Below are 24,265 nucleotides of genomic sequence, written 5' to 3'. Positions count from 1 at the left end.
TTCAGACTTGGAATTGTCCTAGATGCACCCAGTTATAGCCCAAGCACTATAAATTTTTAGTGATAAAAGTAATTTTTGCTTTCAACTCTCCTAAGTATGAGTTATGTTTTCCTCATACCCTGTGTACCTTAAGGCCAAGAGGTTGGGCCACAGGTTTGGGTGGCCTCTTTGTTCTTGATTACTACTTCAAAACTATTCTTCCTCTTTCCTCCTTCAAAAACATTTGAAGTTCATATAATCTGGGTAAATCATCTTTTATCATCTTTATCATTTATCAACCTTCTGGCCACTCTCCCTCAGATATTATAGGCTGTTTTTCCTTGTTCTAGGTTTCTGCACCATCCTTGTCCATATTCTCTGTGAATTTAACATTCTTAGAGATGGCCCATGCAACACCAGCATTTGGCCTCTTAGTTTTATTTTTATTTTTTAAAGATTTATTTATTTAAGTAATCTCTACACCCAACACAGGACTCAAACTGATGACCCCAAGATCAAGATCAAAAGTCGTATGTTCTTCCAACTGAGCCAGCCAGGCACCCTCAGCACTTGGCCTTTTAGATTTTTTAGCTCTTCATCTTCTTCAACAACTTGTTCCTCTATTTCATATCATCCATTCATTCCAAGTGGTAAAACTTTGAGCCTTGTCATCAATAACTGTTTTGCCTTCTAAGTCTCAACTTCAAGTATCCCAATTGTCAATCACTAGCGTTTTTCCTCAGCTCATTTATTATACTCTCACTGACCTATTAACACTTCGAATCCATTAAGCCCAACACTAAAAAAAATCTATTTATATGCTTCTGGCATCATAAACACTTCCAATTTACCCAACTTAGATTCCTCGATCAATCCTTGCAATTGCTCTTTTGCAGGCATTTTCAACCCTCTTATACCAATGTCTCTATCTTTCTTGCTTGGAGGACTCTCAAGATAGAACCTCAGTCTTGTTTGGATTGAACCCCACTGAAAGAAACTTTTCCATTCCATTTGCTTGCATCCAAGTAGCAAAGACTGCTATAGAAAAACCATACAACAGGGCTGACTGGTTTTAATTTATGTATGATCTGAGACCTCACAGGAGCACTTCATACTGGCTGGCAAAACTATTCATTCTCTGGATTAACCATTCATACCTTGGCTTCTCAACTCAAATCTCTTATATCCTTTAACCCTCACCCATTTTCAGCTGGTGTACTTGCATCATACTTGAGAAACTGGAAACCACCGGCAGGGAATGCCTCAACTTCAGAAGTTCACATCCGTGCTCATTTGCTCTTGCATCTTTCTTGTTTCAATGGAAGAGAAAACTGTCAGAAAGAACTCCACCCCTTGTACTCTGGATCTCATTCTTCTCTCCTGCTCAAGGACTTGATTCTTTGAGTCACTGCCCATGAAATTTCTTAATTTTTTTTTCATTATTTTTACATTTTAAGTAGGCTCCCTGCTCAACATCGGGCTCAAACTCACAACTCTGAGGTCAAGAATCACATATTCTACTGCCCTGTGCAATTTCTTAATTGGAAAAAAAAAAAGACTTGGCATTTTATTTTATTTTATTCATACAATATAAAATTTTAGAAAATTATCTTTTTTTTTGTTGAAACAGCTATTGGGTTTTATTTATTTTGGTATTGGGTTTTCTTTTTTTTTTAAACTCTTTAAAATGTTACAGCATTGATACCTAAAAATCTTGGGAAACAGTGGAAAGATATTCTATGTGAAGCCATGGCTTTAAGAAAAAAACATACCAATGGAATAACTGTCAGAAAACTGTTGTGAAACTTTTTTTTTCTCATAAATCATTTGGATAGTTGCCTTCATTTTCCTTTTTGAAGTTTTTTTTTTTTTTTTCCTTTTTGAAGTTTTTAATGTTCTAAACGTACAGCTGACTTTTTTGTTTTTCATTACCCCGTTTTGCAGAGGGCTTGGTTGTGAATTTAAAGGTGTCACCTCAAGCGGAGTAGATGACTAAATACGTGGTCATAAAAGTCATATTCTTCACATTTTTCTTAAGAATATGAGAAGATTTTCACAATACAACATTGAGTAAAAAATAAGTAGAAAAAAATAGAGAACCATATTAGAGTAAGATCTCAGTTCTATAAAGAACTGTAGTGTGTATGGATATATGTTGGATATATGTTTATTTAAAAATTTATACAAAGAAAAAAGACTAAATGGATATAGACCAAAATATTTGTAATAATTTCGTCTAGGTGATAGGGAACAAGTAATTTTTACTTTCTTATTCTGTATTTCTGAAGATTTCTCTGATGAACACATGCTTTTATAAATATAACTTCTTTTGAAATTAGTGTGAGAAATTGGGAAATCACTTGGCTTATCAGAATTCAGTCTTTCAGTTTTGTATTTCCAAAGGCTTCATTTTTATCAGTTCATCAGTCTTAGGTAACTGATTAACAGTAATCTCAAAAGAGAAGCCTAGTTTATTGAACAGGTGAAATAAATGCTTAGAGCATTCTATACTAGTGGATAAATCTACTTGGGAGAATAAATGCCTGGAAAGATTTTAGTGAAATAGAACAAAATCACAGATGTATTAAGTGGGAATTCAAATATGGATCTGTATTTCAGAGCCTCTTTCTTGACCTCATTCCTATAAAATATTTGTAGAAGTTAAAGTGTTGGATTTTAAGTTGTTTCAGAGCTATATAGCAAGTCAGCAAATGGGCTATTCTAGGAAAGTACAGATGTCCAAACTTGGAAAGAAGCTGGAACCTGTGAAGTAACAATCTTAGAGCTGTAGCAATATAAATAATGACATGTATATATACTTCTTTACAACATTTTTATGTATATCTCATTTGATTTTTTTTAAAGATTTTATTTATTCATGAGAGACAGAGAGTGGCAGACAGAGGAGAAGCAGGCTCCATGCTCGATCCTGGAACTTCAGGATCATGCCCTGAGCCGAAGGCAGATGCTTACCGACCGAGCCACCCAGGCAACCCCTTATTTTCGTTTCTACTACTATTGAAAATTCGTTAAATCACATCAAGCCCGTCTGTAAAGTGCTCCCTATGGAGAATTATGAACGGGTCCAAAGGCAGCTGAAGATTTTTTGTTGCTCAGTCGGCCGGACGTTGACCCCACCTAAGGTTCCCGGGACCTAGGTGCTACGGGGCCACTGGAAGAAAGATGGCCAAGTGCCCTGGGTGACAGAGGGCTCAGCTCTCCAGTCTGAGGCCAGGAAGGTGAGTGCCTCTCCCCGTCTACTCCGCCTCCTCCCTGCCAGCCTCAAAGTCCCTATTACCTGTTCATCTTGTCTCTATCATTCCAGTCATTTATCCCCAGCAACAGAATCTACTGTACTTTCACTACGTTCCCCATGGTGGCAGCTTTATGGATCTTTCTGAGACCTAGGTCTTGGATGTGGTACCTAGGGCCGGGGTTGTCTTGTTTGGTACCATTCAGACTCCCCGAGCCGGCCCTCCGCAAGCTGATGTTGAAGCCCAACAGCAGCTTGCCCCTCTTACCCCAGAAACTAAGAATTTTCTTTATCACAAAGCCTACAAACTTCACAGACATCTCTAGAGCCGCCTCTAGAGCTCAACACTTAGCGCTAGAGACAAGCCAAGCCAACCTGGCCGCAATGTCCCAGGGACTAAGTGCCAATGTTCAAAATCCTGATTGTTTTTTTAAAGTTTTTTTTTTTTTTTTTTTTTGAGTATAGGTGAAACACAATGTTATATTAGTTTCAAGTGTACAACATAGTGACTCAACTCCTAAGTTCTGCTGTGCTCACCACAAGTGTAGCCACCATCTGTCACCATACAGGGCTGTTAGACTATCATTGACCATATTCCCTATGCTGTGTCCAATTTGATTCTCAACCCTGTGAGGTAAGCGGGACCTCCAGTCTGGCCTTGTTCTATAGGCCACTGGTTCTCAAACTTTAGTCGGCATTTAAATCACCTGGAAGGCCTGATTAAAACTCTTGTTGCCAGGCCCCATCCCCAGAGTTTTCTGAGTCTGTGTAGGTATGGGGTGGACTGGGACCTGAACATTTGCATTTCTAACTTGTTCCTAGGTCTGGAAACAACAGCTCTAGGCCTTTTTTTTTTTTTTTTTAAACATACTTTGTAAAGCCAGAGTTAACCTTGTCATAGTCTTGAATAATAGTTTTGCATTGTCCTCAGAATAAAATCCAAATCAGTTAAAAGATCCTGATGGATTGATCTAACTCCTGTTTAACTCTACAGTTTTTCTCTCTTCCTTTCCAGCCAGAACTAGCAGTTCTCCAAAGAAAGTGTATTAGTTTGCTAGGGCTGCAATAACAAAATGATTAACAAGGTAACATTACCTGCTCTGCTGCACACAAAAGCATGATTTCCTACAAATGAGATAACATGCTTGGTCCAAGCTAAGATCAAGTAGGCATTGTTACAGATGTATGCTATAGATTCAAAGGTTGCTGGGGGAGAAGGAACAGAAGTTCTGTTATGGGGAGAATTGTGGCCTCTCAAAATTCATATGTGGAAGCCCTGAGTACTCCCCAGTACTTCAAAATGTGACTATATTTGGAGATAAGGACTTTTAAGAGGTAATTAAGTTAAAATGAGGCCATTAGCGTAGGCCTATTGGGTTCCTTATAAAAGGAAACTTGGACATCAGCACGGATGTGCGCACACAGAGGAATGACCATGTAAGGATACGGTGAGGTGGCCACCTAAAAGCCAAGGACAGGTCTCAAAAGAAATCACTGTCACTTGGATCTTGAACTTCTAGGCTCCGGAACCACGAGAAAATAAATTTCTTGTGTAAGCCTTCCAGTCTTTTGCTACAGCAGCCTGAGCAAACTAACATAAACCACTACTTTTATAATTGAAGAAACCAGACCCCAGGGATATTGACAGTGCTTGACTCTTTGAAAGCATTCATGTATGTCTACTAGATAAATAAATGCCTTAAAGTAACACAGCAAACTTGTATTTTTCAAGATACTCCTTTATGGGGCCTTCTTGAACTACCTAGGGCAGAATTAATGTCCCTATTTTAGCACCTACATACCACTCTGCTCATGTTACTTTCATGGCACTTAGCCGAACACATTATGGTATTTGGTTACCCAGTGTATCCCTCAGTGCTGAGCACGGTTATTAGGCTCATCATAGTTGGTGGTTCATATCTGTGGAAATGGATGGTCTAACCTCAATCCATCCAAATAGAGGAAAGAACAAACTACACAAAGTGAAAATAGAATGTCTGGCTATAGTGCTGTATTAGGTTTTAACCTGACATAATTTATCATAAGAAATTAGTACTTGATATTTTCAAAAGACTGAGCAGAAAAACTCAAGGACTTTTATGGAACGTGGCCAATAAAGATCTAAAAATATTTCTCATCATCTTGTTCATTTTTTGTACAACAAATGTCTGACACATGCCTTCGGGCACTATTCAGTACTGAGCGTCCTGGAGCTCACAAAGGTGATGAAGCTCTGCTCCCTATGAAAGAGATTAATAATTTAACGTGGTATCAGACTTGTCCCCACTCACATGAATTGGTGAAACTATAAAGGGGCTACTGATGTATCACTTAGGTCCAATGCCTTCTAGCACGTTCTTTCAACAATTTCTCCACCTTTATTATAAAACAGTAAAGAAGAGGACATGTAGTCAGTTACCTTGTTTGGAAACTTTTCCTCTGTGTGCCAGTTTTATCTGTAAAAGTGGGATTCTCATCACACGTTAAGATTGTTTATTGGTACACAGGCCAAAACACGTAAACCGCAACAATATTCAATGTTAGACATTTTTACTCTATTGTCCTTGGTTCCAAAAGCAAGACCATTTTTGGGAAAACAACTTGTACATTTCTTGGGCTGAGCCGCTGGACTGATGGATACACCCACTAGTGCACAGCAGTAACAGTCCACACTTCTAGGTGCTACGCACATTAAATGACGGAAAACTCCCTTCACAAAGCCAAACAGTACAAAACTGAACGGTATGAAGTCAGCCTTGTCTTTTCGCACACTAAGGATTACTAGGATAACTTATGAAGACGATTCAATCCTAAAATCAAAGGCATTTTCAAAAAACGGCGGGAATAATCCTAGATCTGCAGAAGCCAGCGTTTTAAAGACGTCTACAAAAAAAAAAAAAAAAAAAAAAAGCCCATGACCCCGACGTGATTCGAACACGCAGCCTTCTGATCTGGAGTCAGACGCGCTACCGTTGCGCCACGAGGTCCTGCTGGGCTGTCGCTCGCGCGGTTTCTTAGGACTCAAGTAACATGGCGTTTCCTCCGGACACGCGTCCGTCCTTCCAGTTCCGTGCTCGGCCCTCCGCCTCGCGCAGGCTGGAGTGAGACACCGAGCCCCAGGTTTACTGATCGCTAAGCCTCCGCCGAACTTGGGGGCGCAACGAGCGGAGGCGGCAGGAGCGCGTCTCCCTTCCAGGCGGGGCCCCGGGGCCGGGAAGGCGCTCCTCCCCCTGCCACACCAGGCCGCTTCCGTTCCCGCGCGGCCTGTAGGCCCGGAAACTCCGCCGGCTCCCTCCCCGCCCCCACTCGGGCTCCGCGCCGGGGTCGTGACCTCGAGTTGGAATTTGGAGGGCGTCACTGCGCACGCGCAGGCGCAGGCGGGCTCTGGCGGCCGCTGTCAGCGCGGGGCCGCCGGCGGCTCGGCTTCTCCTCCTCCGGCAACGTAAAGCTTTGCCAGTCAGGTAGCCTTTATGTCGCAGTGAGCTCTCAGCTTCAGGGTCCCCCGTTTTAAAAGTCACACAAAAGGTATCTGCGTCTTGTATTTGTTGGCCTAGCGCGACGTAGGTGAACTATACGGAAAAGAGCGACAGGAATCGATAAAACATGCCGACCTCCCCGTCGGGGAATTGAACCCCGGTCTCCCGCGTGACAGGCGGGGATACTAACCACTATACTAACGAGGAGCTGGTGTCCGCTGGGCTCTAAAACTTCTTTTCAAAAGTAATGAAGGTCCCTCCCTAGGCTCACCGCCCGGAAGTGTGACAACCCGAACCCCGGGCTCGCTCGTGCCCTCGCCATGCCCTCTGGGCTCCCTGGACTCCTCGTTAGCGGCAAGAGAGACTTATTTAGAACTGAATCGAAATGCGCTTCCGTGCTTATCAGGGGGGCGTTGGTGAAGATAGCGTTCCGGAGCTCTATACTTTCCGGAGGATCTGGGTTTCTGGAGGGAGGTTTTTAATGTAGTAGTGACAAGAGGATGTGGACTGAAGCACAGCGTCACCTTCACACATTTCTATTTTCATTCTTTTTTTTTTTTTTTTCTATTTTCATTCTGAACTCGAAGTTCACGGCCAGCATTTGGTTGCCAGACGTCCGGGCAGTCAGGGCTGACCCACGCTACGGGGCCGCCTCAATCTGTCACCTTTGGGGACACGAGGGCGCTCGTGCATTGGGCCAGCTGTGGCCCAAACCAAAGTGTGTTAGCTGATTTTTTTCTTCTTCTGTATTTCAGTCTCTTTCCTGAGGCGTCCACAGTTTGCTTGAAAATGATAAACACGTAAATGGCAAAATCATTATCATAACATGTAAATAATTCAAAAACAAGGATGTGCTGTTAATTGAACCTACGGTTAGGAAGAAGGTGGGCTCATGGGATAATCTGTGCCATCCTTAGCCTTTTCATGAACAGAATCAAACCCCTTCCAAAGAGGACCTCCCACAGAAACTTTGACCATGATCCCTAAATAAGCAAATTTCTAGAGTCCTAGACTTGACATGATTGAAAGTTTTCATCGTAGAACTTAAATGTACGGAATCCAGTCCTTGCAGGGTAATGAAGTAATACATTTTTTTTTTTTTTTTGGCGGGGGATCATAGGTTAGGTGGTGTTTTTCCATGTGATGAAAGGGATTATTTAATGCAGACTTAAAAAAAAAAAAAAACCCAGCAATTTCTGAGGCCTGTTTGGGCATATATATATATATATATATATTTGTGTGTGTGTGTTAAGTACACTAGAAGCCTCAATAAAACTCCATGCCCTATGCCCTCCTTCTACTCCTAACGCTCCAGTAAGTTGTAAGGTCCAAAGGGCACTGTGATAACTACGATGACCGCTTTTTTTCCTTGTAAGATTGAAGGGATTTGTCCCAGGTCTCTGTGTTGGCCAAACTGCAGGGCAAGTGGGAACCCAGATTAATTGAAAGGTCTATCTTCACCCCTCCCCCACTCCGAGTAGAAAAGGTTTAATCCTTGTCCTTTCAGAAGAGACATCATCCTCTGCACCTAAGCTGTGGTAAAGCTATGCCTGTTTTCATACACGGGTTTTTACTTTTTTTTTTTTCCACTCCCTAGGGAAATGAAGAAGTGGCCTGAGTCAGCACAGATCATGGAGCAGGAAACTGAGCACCTGCTGCCCATTTTCCTAAAATGGAAAGGAAGAGAGGTTGATTAACCTGAACAGGGTAAGGGAGCTCAGAGATTCCTCACTGTCAGCACCGGGTGAACGTAAAGGTTAAAATCTACTGGCAGCAGGGACGACACAGAACCATCTTTGGAAGTGAATAGCATGGTGACAATCAATGTTATTGAAAGTTTCAGATCTTGCTCTACCGAAATAACTGGCTGTTGAGCTTATCACAGCGTGCAGAATCATTCGCATTCACTTCATCTTCTCCGCAGTCCTCTGAGGTCAAGAGGGTGGGTGTTTTATCCCTATTTTAGAGGTTGGAGGAAGAGAATCTTGTAGAGTCACTCAGATAGGAAGTGGTGAGAGGCCAGGAATCACCCCCAAGCCTTGACTGCAAATCTTGAACAAAATTCACCCTGCTCCATGGTTCCACATACTTTATATTGACAAATATGTGTTAGAGAGGGAAAACCTTTATCGCTAGTATCAGCATAATGTGTCACACTCATTCCTGTACTAATATTTACTAATCTTTAATTGCTTAGGCACTGTAGTTATTCATTCACTATTGAACCTACAATGTGCCGGGCGTTGTTTTAGACATAGGAGGAGGTTTTAATGAATACATTTTCCTCTTGTGGAGTTTATATCCTAATAGAAGGTAGCCAGCAAACAGTGAATTTAATAAATAAATATGCTACGGGGTGACAAGAGCAGAAATAGAAAAAGATGACATTATAAGAGGGTTTAGAGAGTGGCAAATTAAATACAGTGGTCAAATAGGCCTCATTTTAGTAAGGTAGCATTTGAACAGACTTGAAGTAAGGGCTGTGGCCACATAGCTATCTAAAAGACCTATGGGGCCTTAGAGGTCATTGTAAAGACTTTGACTTTTATTCTGAGGGGAAATATGCTGCTGTAGGGTTTTGGAGAGAGACATGACCTGGTCTAATTTATGTTTTAAAGAGTTTTTGGCTACTGGGTTGAGAATAGATTGTGGAGGCAGAGCAGAAGCAGGGAGACCGATGAAGTCTGTTGCAACAACCCATGAAGCAGGTGAGGTGGGTCAGGCTAACCTGGGAGTTTTGGAGAACATGAGAGGTGCTGACATATTTTGAAGGTAGAGCTTTCCTGATAGAACTTCCTGAATGTGAGGTGTAAGAGTAAAAGAGGAATCAAAGACACTTACGGGGTGCCTAGGGGGTTCAGTTAGTTAAGCGTCTGCCTTCTGCTCAGGTCATGATCCCGGAGTCCTGGGACTGAGCCCCACATCGGTGGGGAGCCTGCTTCTCCCTCTCCCTCTGTCTGTCACTTCCCTGCTTGTGATTGCACTGTCTCTCCCTCTATCAAATAAATAAAATCTTTTTTTTTTTTTTTTTTTTTTAAAGACGCTTCCAAATTTTTTGGTCTGAGCAACTGGAAGGATAGAGTTGCCATGAACTGAAGTGGAAAATAGTGCACGACCTCAAAGGATACCATCCATATCGATAGTTTATGTGAAGGGAGCAAGAATTCGTGTTCCCTTTAAGGTTCATCTAGCTAGAGTGAGAATCAAATTGAGATGAGGAGACATCTCAGGGTTGTGAGATGGAACCTCCTGTTGGGCTCCGCAGTGGGCATAGAGCCTGTTTAAGATTCTCTCCCTCCCTCTACCCCTCCCTGACTCTAAAAAACAAACAAATTGACATGTGACATATTAATAGGAAAGAATTAAATTTAGTAGCATACGTAGAAGGAATCCATACAGACATGGAAATTCCAAAGACAGGCAAAATGAAAGATACAAATATTGTTATGAAATAAGGAGAAGATGTTAAGAGTCTTAGTCTTCAAAGGGAAGGAATGCATTTTCAGGAAGAATGAAAAAGAGTAAATATTTGGTAAACGAGTGTTTCCTGGGCTACTGAGAAACAATACAACGAAGAGAGGACTTTAATCAAACAGGCCGCACTTAGTTCGTATTGTAATGTAGTTACTTCTATCTCAATCCTTTTAGGCAGCTGTGGGTTAGCTAAAGAGCTTTTTCTGAACCAGCTGTGTTTGGAATACTTTTTAACTCAAAATAACCTTAATGCCTAAAGTGGCCCATTTTGGGGCAGCCTGCCCTTGGCCCCCAACAAAAGTACACTGGGGAGCCCACAGGATTCACATAGATACTCCGTGGCCACACTCCTTGGAAGTGCACAACATGACAGCTCTGCACCTGGAGCAGTATTTTGGGGGATAATCAGCATTTTGGTTTTGGATGTGTTAAGGTTGAGACAATGAGTAGGCAGTTGACCAGAATGGTTGAGTACTCATTACGTAAGCCAAGTGCTGTGCTGGCCGCTGGAGGTGCCGTGATGAACAAGAACCCTGACCTCAAGGAACTTTCATGTGAGCTGGGGAGACACCTGTCATTAATCAAAGAATAAAAACAACAAAAAAGTTAAATTACAATTGTGACAGTTACTAAGAAGAAGATGCAGAAGGAAGAGTTTTCTCAGTAGAGAGAATTGTGTGTGCAAAAGTTATAGGAGCTGCGGAAATGTGGCGAGGAGAGTGGTTGAAAAAAGGTGGAAGTGCGTAGGGATCCTGAGAAGGACCATGGGAGAAATGAGGCAGAAAGGTCCAGGGGAGCAGGATGGGTGATACAGGATCTCTCAAGCTATGTTAGCTTTTTCTTGGCCTCTTATTCATTTTTAAAATAAATGTATTTGTCTATTTACTATTTTTAGGGTTTATTGAGGTATAATTTATGTCCAGTAAAATTCATTCTTTTTTAACAGTACTGTTCTATGACTCTAGTTATAGACTATTTCTATCACTCCTATCACCTCCGTCACAAACTTCCATTATGCGCCTTCGCAGTCAATCCCTTCTCTCCAGCCCCAGGCCACCGCTGATAGGATTTCCATGTCCAGAATATCATATTAATGGAAAGGTACAGTTTGTAATCTTTCGAATATGGTATCTTTCAGTGAGCATGATGCTTTTGGGGAGTCATCCGCATTGTTCCCTGTATCACTGAGATTTTTTTTTTTCCCATTGCTGATTAGTGCACCATTGTATGGATGTTTATCTACTCACTAGTTGATGGACATTTGAGTTGTTTCCTAAATACAGCTATTATAAACATTAGTATTGTTAAAAAGAGACAACAGACCGAAATGGAGTCACTTTTGTTACATGCCTCCCCAAGACTTAATCTGTTTGCAGTTTCAGCATCTCCCAGGAGTGAAATTTTAAGCCAACCAATCTGGAATTTCCTGATCAGCACTTGAGAGATCATCTGCATGGTAAGACTACTCTTGAGGAGAAAGTGAACCTGTCTGAAACAACCCTTTCTTTTGCTAGCAACCGTCCTGTTTCTGCCTATAAAATTCTATTTTGTACAGTTCCTTGGGGTGCCTTTCTACTTGGCAGATAGGATGCTTCCCAATTTATGAATTGTTTGAAGAAAGCCAATTAGATCTTCAAATTTACTCAGTTGAATTTTGTTTTTTTTTTTAACAATACATAGGTGTTTGTATCTTTAGTTCTCTTGGGTCAACACCAGGAGTGGGATAGCGAGGTCTTAGGGTGAGTATATATTCACCTTTATGAGAAACTACCAAACCGTTTTCCTAACTGGAATATTTTGCATTCCCACTGACAATACATGAGCATTCTTGTTGTTCTACGTCTTTGCTAGCACTTGGTATTGTAAGGAATTTTAGTTTGAGTCATTCTAATAGGTGTGTAGTGGAATGTGGTTAATAGATCTTTCCCTAATGATTAATGATGTTGAACATATTTCCATGGGTTTATAAGTACAAATTAAGCACCTTAATATTTTGTCTATTTTTCAATTGGGTTGTTTTCCTACTGAATTTTGAAAGTTTTAGAAAATATGTTCTGATTACTTGTTTTCTTTTATTTGAATCTGATAAATATCTTTTTTTAAAAACAATATTTTATTTATTTATTCATGAGAGACACAGACTGAGAGAGAGGCAGAGACACAGGCAAAAACAGGCTCCATGCAGGGAGCCCGATGTAGGACTTGATCCCGGGACTCCAGGATCACACCCTGGACTGAAGGCAGGCACTAAACCGCTGAGCCACCTAGGGATCCCCAAATCTGATAAATATCTTGAGATATATCAACACATATATGATATATCTTGGGACATGTGTGCCTCGTTTTCTTCACTCTCTTAAAGAATTCTTGATTTTTTGATATCATCTTGATGACCTGGTTTCTTGTGATTCTTCCCTTTCTTTATTATTTTCACTTCCTCAACTTAACCTTTGAACACAATGTAAAAAAGAGCTTGGGTTAGCTCACTACCTGTCATTCTCTTTTCCCTTCCCTCTTTCTGGGTAATTGCAAAAGAGTCTAAATTGCTCCTGGGTAGTTTTTGGATTCTCTAATCATTCATTTGCAGAAACATGATTTACATTTATTAAAATGCAAAACTTCCCATGCAAATATGAAACTAACCCTTCATAAGCATTCAAATTCAAATTCAAACATGAATGTTTATGATTTGGGCCTGGAAGACAGACCTAGCTGGGTACGAGTTTAGATTATTAAAGGAAAAACAAAACAAAAAAAAAATAAAAAAAAATAAAGGAAAAACAATTTCTATTGAGGATGCTCATATTTTGCCAGTTATTTATCTAAATAATGCAGAGTTAAAACTGAGAGGCAAACATTTTTCCCTTCTAGCGCAATCAACCCATTAGTCTCTTCTTTTCCCTCTCATTGAAAAAAAAAACCCCAAAAACAAAAAACAACAAAAAATCCCAACTGTATTCATCTATTCTTTGTGCCAGATATGGAGATAGACACTGGGGACAAAGATATGAGTAATATTCACTTTCTGCCCTCCAGAACTCAGATTTTATGGAGGTGGACTCTTTTACTGATAGTTTGTTAAGTGCTGTAGAGGAGGTATTGTCCACGTTGACTGACAGCCTACTATGTATAGGCTCTGTTTTAAATGTTTTACAGGTATAAGGATAACTAATGTTTGTTGTAATCCTGTAAGTTTGGTACTGTAGTTCTTCCCCTTTTACAGATGAGGAGACTGAGGCACAAGAAGGTTAAGGTCACAAATAAAGTGAGGGAAGTATGTGTAAAATACTCTGGGACTACAGAAGGACTGGGTCTGTGGCGGGGGGGGGGGGGGGGGGGGTGTTTCAAAAAAAACCCAAACAACTCACTTTTAGCTGGCTCTTCAAAAGATGATGATGAGGTTTGAAAGAGAAGAGAAAGATTTTCTAGCATTCCCTGAAAGAGCAAAGTACTCATGCAAAGGCTCAGAACTAGCAGAAGAGTGTGCAGGGATTTCAGAAACACCAGGGAGAGAGACTCCTGCTGGTGGGATCAACCGCAGGAGGCAGGAAATGTCTTCACTGCACAGTTAAAAATCACAGATTTTGAGCAGCCGGCAGGAACCTTACAGATCTTTTCAATCTTTTCATTTATATAGGTAAGGAAACTGAGGCCCAGAGAGCACTGGCGACGTCCCTAGTTCTCAGGGCCGAGAGAATGTCACCACTTTTCCCTATTTGTTATAGTGATGAGGGAATTCAGGACATCAGATGGCATCACCTTCCCTGTGGCTTGACTCCTCCTGGGCTGGCATTGGCTTCTGGCCTCAAGGTCATTGACCTTCCTGTTCCTGACTTTTTCCTGCCTTACTGACCACCTGCTGGCTTGGCGGTGTCATTCCCCGTGTCAGTAATGGTGCTCATTGACCTGTCTGGCCTTGCGGCAAGCACTGACCCCACCCGGAGGACTACTGGGTCCTTTGACCCGCACCCTCCCAAAGCCCTTTGGGGTCAGTTCTCAGGCAGCCGGGTGGACAAATTCATTCTGCTTAATTGGGGTGAGATGAAATAGTGCCTACTCCTGAACTTTAGTCTTCACCCATTTCCTCTTCTAAATGCAAAGCAACAGAAATGCCTGCCTTAAATGCACACTACTCAGGTCCGACATTGAAATTGCCACCTTAAGAAAAAAGCTGCCTGTGACATTTTTGAAATTTCTTCTACTTGTGAGTCACTCATGTGATTAACAAGGTCATCAGAATTCATTGATAAAAATGAACTTGATAATACCGTAAACAAGAACAAAACTAGCACAGAATAGTATGCAAAGTACTTCTTTTCCTGTGCATTTACAAGTATTAAAAAAAAATCTTTTAAAAAAGTTTATTTCAGTAATCCTAACACCCAATGTGGGGCTCAGACTTAGGACCTGCCCTGAGATCAAGAGCTGGATGCTTCACGGACTGAGACAGCCAAGCACCCCTGCATTTATAGACATTGAAAGAAATATGGGGCAATATTAAAAGTTACATTACATCTGGGTGAAAGCATATTGATGATCCCTGTTCTTTTTGCTTTTCCATATTTCTCAAATTTTCTACTCTGTGCCTGTATTATTTTTGAACTAAAAAAAAAAAAAGCAACTAAACCCAATAACGTTTTTAAAAAAGTTACTGATACTAAGCAAAGGAAATAGCGTAAATGGGCACCTGTAATAAACAGTCTTTTCTAGAACTAGTGACTATTCTCTAATTTGCTGGTTGAAGGTTTCATTTTGCTATTTGAATCGTTTTACTTCCTTAAGGTAGGGAGGTGAAGGGTAGAGGAAGCAAAGTTCAACATCCGCAAAACAGGGTGTGCGGCCTTCTTTCCTTGTCCCTTTGTTCCCAGTCTTTTGTTGTTCTCGACGAGGATTTTTGGTTTCAGGATTTAAAGAAAAACAAGCGCCGTCAGTCCGCGCGCCCTCTGGTGTCCCCACGAGGTACGGCAGGTCAGCTCGCTAACACCCACACTCCCCGCACAGGGTGATTGTTGCCTGGCGGCAGGAGGGTCGCAAATTTTAGAGGAAGTCCTCACACACCCAAAAGCTTCGCAGGTTTAGCCTTTGAAACTATAGTGGTTATTGATTAAACAACAACAACAACAACAACAACTTAAAATCAGCATCTGCATATTTAAAAGAGATCTATTTTATTTTGAGAGATCTAATGAGTCAATTCTGAAATCATCCAGCAGAGGTTTCTGGCTCCTGAAACTAAAAAAGCCAAATTTTATCCTATCATTATAGCAAGTCCGTACTTTGAAGTAATTGCCAACACATTAGGTGAAAGAGATCTGGATACTTAGACTCCAGCTTGACTCCTGTTAATGATTTCTGCCACTTTGAGCTTGATCAGTATCCTACGAGAGTTGATACTGAAAGTCACTTTTTTTTTTTTCAAAGTCTGCGTATGTATGTATGTATGTATGTATGTATGTAAGTAATCTCTACACTCAATCTGGGGCTCATACTCATAACGCTCATATCAAGAGTCGCATGCTCTTCCAACGGAGCCAGCCAGGCAGCCGTGAAAATCCTCTTTGTCCCGTCATTTATTTTGTATTGCATTTTTCATTGAACTATGTGTTTTTAAAACTTACATTTCCACTGGAAAAAACAAACAAACAAACAATAACAACAACAACAAACCCCACAATGTAAACCAGCATAGGCAAATAATACTTTTGGTTTAAACATTTATGAGTTGATAAGATCCCAGGCGTTAAGTTTTCTTTGAATAGGTGTTGGGAAGGCAAAATTTAGCCTCTGTTCTCTTAAGGATCTCCGCTGGGTCTGAAAATTAAAACGACATAAAACAGATTAACAGGAGAAAAACCTACAGCTTTGACGTGTGCACGGGGGCCTCCTCCCATCCCAAGATGAAGACTCAAAGAAGTGGTAAAACCTAAATAGTTATATACCAGGTTGAATAAAGAGAGGCAATTGTGGACAAGGCCCCAAAATATATGGGGGGGGGGGCAGCTAGAGAAAGATAAGAGTTATTTTAACAAGATCTGTTTGCCAGAATTCTCTCAGCCTTGACACTCCATCTCTGGTGATAAGCATATGTCTTTTCTTGTGGCATAAGAAGGATATCTTTCACATGGGAGTTTTATCTCCTGCTTTTAGTAAGGAAAAGGGGAGGTCAGAGCTCCCTTCTCAAACTGGCTATTTTACAAGTTATTTTTCCAAAATAATTCTTATGCCAAAGTGGCATATCTTGGGGTGGCATATATCACAGGCCATTCATGCACAAAATATGAAATTTAGAGGCAACTGGGTGGCTCAGCAGTTGAGTGTCTGCCTTTGGCTCAGGGCATGATCCTGGGGTCCTGGGATCCAGTCCCCCAGTGGGCTCCCCACAGGAAGCCTGCTTCTCCCTCTGCCTGTGTCTCTCATGAATAAATAAATATAATCTTTTTTAAAAAATGAAATTCAGTAAGTACCAACGTGTATACAGAAGAAAGTCTATCTTCCATCCCAAATGATGTGAGGATTGGTTCAGTAGGTCACCAAGGTCACCAAGAGCTCTGGGTTCTTTTCTCTTCAGGTGTTTTTTTTTCTCTGCAACCCACTGCAAATCGACTTTTCTCTTCACGATTGTTACTTCATGGTTGCAAGATAGCTGCAGCAGCCCCAGACACCATTGCCACTTTTTAGGTCAGAGCATGAGGGAGGAGGTGTTTCCATAAAATGTACCTTTTTAATTTGTCCCTTTTAATGGGAAGAAAACCATTCCAGAAGCACTCTGGAGATTGTTTTCCTATGTTTCTTTAGCTGCTAGTGGATCCCAGGGAGGCTGGGAAAGTGACTATCTGGCAAAAGAAAATGAGTGGTGATTATAGTATCAATTTTCAGTATCTTAGTTTTCTGCGCTATTTTTAAGAACTGAAATGTGTTAGGATAACATTGTTTTTCCTTAATTTAACAATAATGTCTTAATCAGTTCTATGTTTGGAGATATGCCCAGAAAATTATATATTGCATTAACATTTAAATCAAAGGCACAGGTTTTGAAAGCATTCTGACCACATCCTTTTCTCTTTTTTGAAATCTTTCCAAGGCTTCTTACTGTTGATTTAATTCTATTTTGCCTCGTTATTAAAGAGGTTGAGTATCTTTTCATATTCATCTGTCCTTTGTACTTTCTCTGAAGTGAGTTTGGGTCCTAATTTTCTTCCAGAGTGGACTGCAGGACTCCTGGTGGTGTCGTGTCAGAATGGAAGGGCATTGTTTAGGACAGCAATGGACATGGTGGTGGTAGCATCTTTATCTCAGGATTATTTGAGATGACCATATTTCCCAGTTTGCCTGGAACTGGATCCCAGTTAGCACTTTTGTCCTAGTGAATGTTATTAGGAGCACTCTGTTCACTCTCAAAAGTGTCTCAGTTTGGGTGAAAAGTGCACTCACCTCTTAATTGAAATACACATCAAAATACTACTCGATTCTCAATTAGTTGGTGCAAGATTATCATGGAAACTAGGGTTTGGTCTGCTTCCTTCATGGTTGTATCCCCAGAACCTAGAACAGTGCCTCTTACACAGAAAATTCTTAAATATGAATGAATCAACAAATAAACTCATTCCTTTGAGCTTGGCACATTGCCACCTGAGCAACTGGATTCTGTGAGAGAGGAACATGGAGGGATGATTTTGGGGCCTACAACGAATTGTGCCTGCCAAAATATGCATGTTAGATTTTGATAGGTATCGTCAAACTGTTCTCCTCGGGGGTTCAGACAGTTTACACTCCCACCAGCAATATGCGAGAGCATCTGTTTTCCTAACCTTCATCTACATGGTGTTATCAAAATTTTAATCTGACAATCTGGTAGTTTTAATTTGCATTTATTTCCCTTATTTTGGAGAAGATTGAGTGTATTTTCATATGTTTAAAACACCACTGGAAATTCCTTTTCGGGGAACTTTTTGTTCATCTCCTTTGCCCATTTTCAATTAAGTTATTGGTCTTTTTCTTATTGATTTGTAGGAATGTAAATTGTTGTTCCTAGTTTTTTTTTTTAATGTGTGTGTCTTTTGAGTTTGTTTATAGTGTTTTATTTTCTTAGTAAGATTTAAAAAACGTATTTATATTTAGCTTCTTTCCTCTTATAGCTTCTGTATTACACTCATGAAGGTTTTCCTACTCCCAGATTATAAAGTAATTCTTCCGTATTTTATGCTGGTACTTTCAGGTTTTCGATGTTTCATATACAAATCTTGATCTATCTTGATTTATTTCCACGTAAGTTTTGAGGCCTGAATTCAATCTATTATTGTTTATCAAATATCCCATCTTTTTTCCTACTAATGGAAACTCTAAATGGTTCCTGATTGTTAGGGACTCTTTTTTTTTTTTTTTTTTTTTTAAGATTTTCATTTTTAAATAATCTCTACACCCAACATTGGTCTTGAACACACAACCCTGAGACCAAGAGTCGCATACTCTAAAGAACTGAGCCAATCCAGGTGGCCCAGTCTAAGAATTTTAGAGTCTTTTTAAAGTTTTCCTTTCCATTCTCTTTCCTTCAAGATGTTTCCCCTCCTATTTGTCTGGTTTTCAGGATATATGCTATGGATTCTTCTCAGATGAATGGAAACCGTGGGTTGTCTCACTCCTAGTTGAGTGAGCACCCAAAGTGGCAATTTGCACTTTTGAGAGTGTGGGTAATTTTTTTTTTTTTTTTTCTGAGAGTGTGGGTAAATCTTGTTCACTCTGGGAACCTCCCTGCGTAGGTGTCTCTATTCCCATGACTGTCTTTGGTTCTTTCCTCTTGAGCTGTTTAGATTACTTATAGGGTTTCATCAGGTATCTACCTGGAGGATTCAGATCCAGTTGCCAAACGTTTCGGGAGACAAATGCAGGAAGAGAGCGAGGGTCTTGCCGTCAGCCTTCCACGAACACAGCTATTTAATACACCTGATTTCAGTATAGTAACTATGATGTCAAATGTCTTCAGCTCCGGGGAACACCATTTTATCTTCTCCAGTGAATAAAACATTGATTAGGATTCTTCTGGGGTGGAAAGCGGACGTTGGCCTAGCTGCACACAACAAGTAAAGGGTTTTGGGGGTTGAGTGCTACCTCCTTACCTTATCCTCCAGCTCTGGAGGTCCCTGGTTCTACTGAAACTGCTCAAAAGCTTTAAGTTGAACAAAAATGAAAATAGCTGTACCGATGTCTCAGTGAAGCTTGATTTTAAACTTAAGTGACCTTTATTCTCTCTTCCCCAAATATCCCCACCTCCCTTTTTAGCCTTTTGTTTCAGGAACTCAGTACTACCCTGAAAATGACTGACAAGGCTGGCAGCACATACACAATCCCTGCCAAAACCAGCTGGATTCTGTATTTCCCTATAGAACCCCTACATCCGTTCCTCTGGGCAGAGCCTCGCAATGTTTGAAGGCCAGAGCCTGCTGCAGCCCCCTTTTTCTGCAGAGCAATAAGGCTATTGTTCCCCTTTATCCTAAACTCTGTCTTTGAGTTATATTTTGGCTTCGAAGCATAGAGGTTGGTTTTCAACAATATTACTAGTGTTAACCAGGTTGGTTCTTAGCTTTCCTTACTTCCAGCTTAGAATTCAACTCTCCTGAGTCTGCTATTAGCTCTTCATCCATCTGTTTTCTACTTTCCAACATTTCCTGTGATTGCTTCCTCTTTGCTTTTTCAAGACCTTGTGGATTGATGGTGTGTGTGTGTGTGTGTGTTTTTTCTTCAAGTCACAAAATAGCTGCTGCAAATCCTGACATCACATCTGCACATTACAACACCCAAAACAGGAAGCAAGGAGGTTTTTTGTTTGTTTTTGTTTTTTTTTTGGGGGGGGGTTGTTTCTTTGTTTGTTTTGGAAGCAAGGAGTTTTTATCGGGAAATAAATTGTTCCTAAGTTAGACCACTCCTCAATCTGATTGGTGAGATTTGTATGCCTACCACATGCCCATCCTTAAATTACTTACAGCAAAGGAAACCATTAGGATTTGTAGCTGGGCCTGGGGGAAGAGCACACCATTTTGGAGCATATTTATGCCTTATGTCTGCACAAAGAGGGGGCTCTGTGACTAAGAAAATAAGGGGAAATTGGCTGTCAGGTAGGCAACCAGTACTGGTTGCCATGTCCCTGATATAAGCACACCATATGTAAACCCTGAAGACTATTGATTACATGACAACCAGCAGGCAAGATCAGATTGTAAGTGTTTTGAATGCTTTGCAATTATGTAGCATCATTTAAGGTGCAGTGATCAATCCATGTGTAGAACAGAAGCAAAGGATAAGGATGAGACTGTATAAGAATGAAATTACTGACCAGAATGAGTAAAAGTTTTAAAGCTTGGCTTTAGGAATAAAGATGGCGGGATAAGAATTTGATCAAATTCATAGGTAGAACCCGGTATGTCACATTAATACCGAAAGCAAAAAAAGCCAAGAAAGAAAATCCTTTCAAAGAGAAAAAAGTATATTTGAAGTTTTTTTGGGATTTCTACTCATGAAAGAAATGGTTCTTAGTTGGTGAAAAAGTCAGTGGACTGTTCTACGTAGCTGAAGAGGTTTAGTTAGTTAGAAAAAACTGCATGCATTTACATTTTTATTTTATTTTATTTTTTTAAGTAGGCTCTATACCCAGCATGAGGCTCAAACTCACGACACTGAGAACTGCGTCCTCCATTGCCTGGGCCAGCCGGGTGCCCCAAAGATTGTGTGCATTTAAAAAGAAATGATTAATAATAGAACTGAATGTAGCTTATGAAAAACAAAACAAACAGGTGTAAGTCATTCCTTTTGCTATGTTTGTTGAGTTCTGAAGGGATTGTGCCAGTTGGATTCTTAGTCCCGTGTAACAGAGCACAGAAGCTAGTTTTAGCAGAAATATAACTTATTGAGGTCTAACTAACAGGTCAGAGAAACCCTGAGAGGATCAGAGTCAGGCTTGGCAGCCTCCCAACCAGAAACAAAAGACATGGTGGCCACACCCAAGGCCCATTAAGAGTGTGCTCTACCGTTGTCCACTGTGAAGACTGCCACTGGGACATCTGTCACCACTGCCTCCAGAGGTTGGCTACTCCACCTGCATCTTCCCAGATGTATGGATCCTGTACACTGCCTCTTGCCTCCTCTTGTTCTGCAAGTTGAGTTTTTGCTTGGGTGTATCTGATTAGTAGGTCCCGTGTCATGTGTCAGCACCCCAGCTGCAAGAGAGGCTGAGAAAACAAGTCTCTGATTTCTGTCTTTGACAGTGGGACCCATAGTGTGAGAGATTCTCCAAACAGAAAGAACATACAATAGACGCTGGGCCACCACAAAGAGGACACATGCCAAACGGAAAGAGGACAAAAGGGGCCAAGAGCATGGATTTTGGAGTCACATGGGCCTTAGCACAAGACCAGCTCCCCATAGCTTCCCCTGAGTTACTCCGGGTCGGCTATTCAAGCGTGTTTCCTCATCTGTTAAGTTACAGATAATGAAAGTGGAGATACTGTAGGGGTGCTGTTACTAGTAAACATGGTAAAGCGTAAGGCATTTAACCTAGTGCCTTGCATGTGGTGAACACTCTCTGATTATAAGTTCCTATCATTATCATTGATGTCATTATATTATTATAGTTGATGTGAGGACCATCAAAGCTGAGGATATAACATTTGAACCCTATAGAAACCATTTGGATGGTTTATGTCCCAGTAGTTATTTTTGTATAAAATTCTGATTCCCCTTTTCTGGGTAAAAAACAAAACAAAACAAAAAGTTGAAAAATAAAAAACAACAAGGGTTAGTGCCCATATCCTGGATACATTATAAATGACCCTGTCATACTCATCGTACTCCTATATATTCTCCCCACTTTATTTGTCCACCATTATATCACAGAATGGCAGTAATAAGTCAACATATGCTCTTATAAAAATTGAAAGTAGAAAAAGCACCACACAGAGCATGTTGGTATTATTAATAAAGTTATTTTTGGTGTTTCTTGGTGGAGGGGGTCTTTTATATGTGTATATGCTGACCAACTGGTTTGATAAAGATTTTGGTTGAGAAAAAGGTTATTAACCATGTAAACTATGTAACTATATAAACATCCCTGTGAAATAGAAGATTAGCGGCTACATTGCCAGAGTATACTGTCATAAAAAAGAACTAGGAGGGACCCCTGGGTGGCGCAGCAGTTTGGCGCCTGCCTTTGGCCCAGGGCGCGGTCCTGGAGATCTGGGATCGAGTCCGACGTCGGGCTCCCGGTGCATGGAGCCTGCTTCTCCCTCTGCCTGTGTCTCTGCCTCTCTCTCTCTCTGTGACTATCATAAATAAATAAATTAAAAAAAAAAAAGAACTAGGAATGAGGCAGTGGGATCCTGTCCATGACCATATTTCACTGAAACCTTCCCTCTGGTTTTAGGGCAATGGTGAAAAGATGGTTTGTTATGGTATATAAGCTTTCTGGACAGTGCTGTGGCTAACTCTTGTAGTGTAGTGGGTGGAGCACAGTGTTTTGAGATAGAGGGTGCCAACTTATTGAAATCTCTACTCTGTCATCTATCTAGTGTTTTGAGCCTCAGATTTATTATCTGTAGCATGAGGATAAAATGCTTTTCTTACAGACTTCTTGTGGATTAAATGAAGTGTATTAAATGAAGTTTTTAGTATGTTTTGTGTTTCCTAAAGTGTCTGACACATACACATTGGTTACACAAGGTGAAGTCATACGCTGGAAAAGGGGAGAGTTGGCAAAGATAATTCAAAGTAGATTTACATCAGGGTTTGACTTCCATTGTACTGCATTAGCTGTTTATAGAGAATTTGCTTTTTTAGTTAGTTTTTAGGCTGGCCACATTATTTTAGTCTTCCCTTTAGTCTTAGTCTGTCCAGGCTGCTCTCCCGGGATACCATACACTGGGGACTTATGAACAGTAGAAATCTATTTCTCAGGGTTGCGGAGGCTGGGAAGTCGAAGGTGAAGATTATGTCAGATTCCGTGTCTGGCGGGAGCCCTCTTTCTGGTTCGTAGATGGTTGTCTTCTCCCTGTGTCTTCCCTTGGTGAGAGGAATAAGGGAGCCCCTGGGCCTCTTTTAGTAGTGTATGACTCTCAGGACCTAATCACCTCCCAAAGTCCCCAACTCTTAATACCATCACATCGGGTGGTAGGATTTAATATATGAGTGTTGGCAGGGACACATTCTGTCTGTAGCACCCTAGGTGCTGTTGGATTGTGATCCGGTTCTCAATTGCTGCAGAACTAACCACGTACAATTTAGTGGTTTAAAATGACATTTCATTATGCTTCCAGATTTTGTGGGTAGAGAATTCAACTGGGGGGCTGCAGAGATTGTGTGCTTCTTCTCCACAATATCTGGTGCCTCAGATGGGAAGACTTGAATAGGAAAGGACCATGTAGAAGGTGAGGGGCTTGAATCATCTAGAGATGTTTTACTTACATGGCTGGTGCCTGGGCTGGGACAACATGAAGCGTGGGCTTGGCTGGGGCCATTATCTGGAACACCTACATTTGGCCTCCTGGTGGGGTGTCGGCTTGTTACAGCATAGTGAGCTGTTTCCAAGAGAGAGCATCCAGACAGTCAACAATGCAAGGGCACCAGGGGAAGCCACATGGCCTGTCCTGGCCTAGTGTCAGAAGTCACAAAGCGGTCACTTTTGCTACATTCTTTTTGATGTAAGTGAGTCACCAAGGCTAGCCCAGATTTCAGGGGTGGGGGTGGGAATGAGTCTCCACTTCACCATGGCAAAGGGCCAGGTCCTACTGCAGAAGAGCATGTGGGATGGGGATGTTGTCGAAGACTCTCAGGAAAACGTAGTCTCCTGGTCTGGAAGGGTGGAGTGGGGTTAAGCACATTTCAGCCTGGAATTGAAAGTTTGGTTCATGTAAAGATGTTTCGGATGTGTCATCAACTGAGAAAAGCAGATTAGAGAACAGCATATACAGTATGATTCCATTTACAAAAAATAAGCACAGTTGTATCTCTGCATGTATGCATAGATATGTGGATCATGCACAGGTATGTGCATGTAGAGGATAGGATGTATCAAGATCACAAAAAATTAGGTATGCTAGAA

The 24,265-nt window shown here is 41.0% G+C and overlaps 1 protein-coding gene, 2 long non-coding RNA genes and 2 other non-coding genes across 7 annotated transcripts in view; 1 reads left to right on the top strand and 4 right to left on the bottom strand.

Moving 5' to 3' along the window:
• The window catches only part of TMPO (thymopoietin), a 35,923-nt gene extending 29,467 nt beyond the window's left edge, over positions 1-6,456 (bottom strand). Inside the window, exon 1 of one of the 3 annotated variants that reach the window (XM_038558727.1) lies at positions 6,203-6,456. The gene's annotated coding sequence lies outside the window, so the exon portion shown is untranslated. Of the gene's footprint in view, positions 1-1,179; positions 1,310-5,651; positions 6,113-6,202 lie in introns of those variants that run through there. The other 2 variants (XM_038558725.1, XM_038558726.1) reach the window with 2 other exon arrangements.
• On the bottom strand, positions 6,148-6,219 carry TRNAW-CCA. Its single transcript has one exon. It is a non-coding gene; the product is annotated as a tRNA-Trp (tRNA).
• Positions 6,457-6,600: 144 nt separating the features above from the next.
• Positions 6,601-11,018, top strand: LOC111090057. The gene is made up of 3 exons (XR_005370659.1): positions 6,601-6,757; positions 8,306-8,415; positions 9,749-11,018. It is a non-coding gene; the product is annotated as an uncharacterized LOC111090057 (long non-coding RNA).
• TRNAD-GUC lies at positions 6,844-6,915 on the bottom strand. The gene has a single exon. It is a non-coding gene; the product is annotated as a tRNA-Asp (tRNA).
• Positions 11,019-15,922: 4,904 nt separating the features above from the next.
• On the bottom strand, positions 15,923-23,810 carry LOC119869394. Its single transcript, XR_005370991.1, has 3 exons — positions 23,629-23,810; positions 21,201-21,401; positions 15,923-15,993 (listed from the first exon to the last, which is right to left on the bottom strand). It is a non-coding gene; the product is annotated as an uncharacterized LOC119869394 (long non-coding RNA).
• Between the last annotated feature and the right edge of the window lie 455 nt (positions 23,811-24,265).

The sequence above is a fragment of the Canis lupus genome, chromosome 15 (genome assembly GCF_011100685.1).
Source record: "Canis lupus familiaris isolate Mischka breed German Shepherd chromosome 15, alternate assembly UU_Cfam_GSD_1.0, whole genome shotgun sequence".
Taxonomy (NCBI): domain Eukaryota; kingdom Metazoa; phylum Chordata; class Mammalia; order Carnivora; family Canidae; genus Canis; species Canis lupus.
This window is presented reverse-complemented; position numbering and strand designations above follow the sequence as displayed.